Consider the following 3380-nt stretch of genomic DNA (forward strand, 5'->3'; position numbering starts at 1 on the left):
TTTTAGGAACATAGTGTGGGGTATGTTGTTTGTTTCAATTGAGAAAGGAAAGTTTAATTTTTAGAATTGGATGTTATAGATCACAAGTTTTATTACAATAAACATTGTGTTCTCTAATTATCAACCAAGTATATTTATTGATAAAAAAAGAAAAGTAATGGACATGTTTATTATAATTTATCAATATTAAATTGTTATCATGAAAAACCAATGGAAAGCGTGTTGGTTATTTTGTGTTCATAAGAAAAAACATCATGGGTTGTCACCAGTGATTTTATGTATGCTAACATTTCGCTGCAAATGTGGTAGCTAAATGTCTTTTTGGTTATTCTACACAAAATGAAATATATACACAAAACAAAGTAAAAGAAATGTCAGGGTTAGTTAATGATAAGCTTAGTACCAAGAAATAAGCACAGAATAAGGAAAAGAAAGATACATTTGTTGATATTGTGTCGATTGGTGAATTTGTTGGTTCATTTTGTTTTATGACATATCAACACTATATCAGGTTATTTCATGCCCAATCTAGTGACATTTTTTTTTCCTAGAATATATTTGTTTATTTAATGTTGGTTTCTATTTAACTCATAATTGGGACCCTAACAGGTACTACTACTCCAGATCAGAGTGGACCTGGTAGCAATAGCAATTAAATGGTGGCTTCACACTTCACAAAGCCCCATGTTTGGATACAGTTTATGGTCATATCCAGGACCTGGTGAATTTGTAAATAATTGAAACGATCAACACTGGCGAGTTAGAATTCTACATACCTATTGTTATAAAGTACCAATCTATGTTTTACATATCACTCCACAACGTTGCTGCAGAATCCAGACAGTTGAAAGAGTCTCAAGAAACTGAAAAGCTATTTAGTACTCTTAAATAAAATAACATGCATAAAGAAATCCTAATATAAGACAATAGATGAAAAAGCAATAAAAATATTGTGTGGAATCAAGTGAAAACAGTTTCTTTGTCAAAGAAATTGCATGAAGATTCTCAGAGACTTTTCCTTCCTCGTTCCCTTCCCTTTTGGTGGAAGGAAACTTTCACAGTGGCTCAGAAGGTGGGCTGAGCACACTTCCTACAAAGGTGGGATGGGTAAATTTCTTTTTCATTTGGTTGCCTGGAGGACAGGCTTAGGCCCCCCCCCCAAAAAAAAAGGTTGGAGCCAGGGAACTTCTCCTCCCAGAAGGGGGAGGGGGGCCCGGGAAGGCTTCTCTTCCCATATTTTTTGTTTTGTGTAAGGTTGATCTCTTTCCAAAGGGAGTAAGAGGATATCCCTCTCTTAGGAGGAGAGCGAAGGCTCCCTGGGCCTCCCATCCTCCTTCTGAGAGAAGTTCCCCGGCTTCCACATTCATTGCTCAGCCCGCCGTCCAGGCAATCAGAGTCTGATTGTCTGCCGTATATAAAAAGGCGATTTTAGCTTGTCAGGCGGTATGCTCTGCGTAGACCATTTTTCTTCCACCTGTTGACCTTCCCTCCCTGTCATACAATACGCTTAAACAGGATATTTTAATTTATGCAGATTCCATATAGACTTTTAGTTTCCCAGGGTGTATACCCTCCGTTGACCATTTATGTTTAAGAGTTTTCCTTGCCCCTTCTCTGCCCCAGAATGGGAAGGGAGCTCTTTCCCACTGTATGGGGGGGGGCGGCTTTCTTTTATGGTTATGTGAGGAGCCTTACCTTTACCCCCCTTAAGGTGGTAGGTCTTTTTTGTAAAATTGTTAGTCAAATGTTGATCAAATATTATAAGTTTTTGTGATATGCATGAAACATGTGCAGAATATGATCTGCTCTCATGCTGAAAGCAAGTAGAGAAACATTGTGAAAAAATGATGTAAACCTAAGCTAAGCAAACGACCAGTCAATGGAAATGTTTATTATAATGTATCAACAATAACACATTATCATAGTTATTTGGTGCTTATACGAAACAGGTATCAGGGATTGTCACCATTGATTTTATTTATGTTAACAGTGCATGTCACTACAATTAATGATGGTAGCGAAAATAAGTTTTGTTTATTCTACCTAATATAAAGTATATACACAAAACAAAGTAAACATCTGCTGAATTTGATATTAAGCAGCAAAATATTTCAAAACATAAAAATGTGAAACATAACATGAATACTCTCCATTGTCACTTGAAAACATTGGTCTTGGTAGGCAGTTTATTAGATGCTCAAATAGTGGTCTTGGTATGGTGTGCTTAATATTATTGTATGCAAAATTTAAAAACACAAAAGAGGGTACAATCAATATTGAAAAAGTAACATCTGTCACAGAAAATAGTAAATTATAAATATCAAAAGGAATATTATTCTGTACTTAAAATGTTAAACTTACTGTTAACAATAATTTAAAATGGTGATCAGGATGAGTCCAACAACTTAGTCCTTGAGCTTTCTTATTGGTCATAGTAAAAAGAAATTGTAGTCTTTCAAGTTTGTTGGTCGCATTGGGATTCTTGGAATGTATCAACAGATTCCTGCATATGAATCTTTGTTAATTTCACACAATACAAAATATATATACAAAACAAAGTAAAGCATAGTATAGGGTTAGTTGTGTCCTCTAATTATAAGAAACAGGTATCAGGGATTTTGGTGTATCAGATGTTTTTACAGTGAACTTAACTTTCAAGAAACAAATTAGTATGCAATGACATAGGCTAAGAATCTTAGACAAAATATATTCAAATGAAAAAAAATGTTGAACACTTATAACTTTGTATGGACTCTCAATTTGTAAAAAATGTGTAAACAAATGTAAAAAAAAATGATCCGCTCTACTTGATGACATCAAGCACAGTAATATTTTAGTGAAGACAATATGAAATTGATGTTCAGTGATTAGTTTGGATGAATGAGAAAATGTAATTGTTTGATGCATAAAAATAACTCATTTGCTGTATTTAATATTAAGCAGCAAAATATAGTGATTTGAATATTTAGGAAAACATCAAACCAGATTATGTAAAAAAAAAAAGATGAAATTAGAAAATATATATTTTATGCTTATGAGTTTTGCCAATTAAAATTTTGTGGCAGAAATTGGGTGATTACCAATTAATTTTATTTTGGTAAAATTCTTAAATTATTTCAATGTTTATTATAATTTCTTATTAGTGACTTGTTATCATCAAAATCCGCCCCAAAGAGTGTCCTTTCTTTTATTAGGTATCAGAATAGGTATCCAGATTTCTACTTCTATACAAATGTGATATTGTAGTACAGTAAATGTCAAATTGTTTTTCAAGTATTAGTTTGTAACGTTTGTACTGACTTCATCAGATGTCATGTAAGGAACTGAATTCTATTTAAGACTTTATCTGAAGTGTTTTTATTTTGGTAGATCATGTGTGA

Source organism: Euprymna scolopes, chromosome 16 (assembly GCF_053919585.1).
Source record: "Euprymna scolopes isolate OS-2025 chromosome 16, ASM5391958v1, whole genome shotgun sequence".
NCBI classification, from domain to species: domain Eukaryota; kingdom Metazoa; phylum Mollusca; class Cephalopoda; order Sepiida; family Sepiolidae; genus Euprymna; species Euprymna scolopes.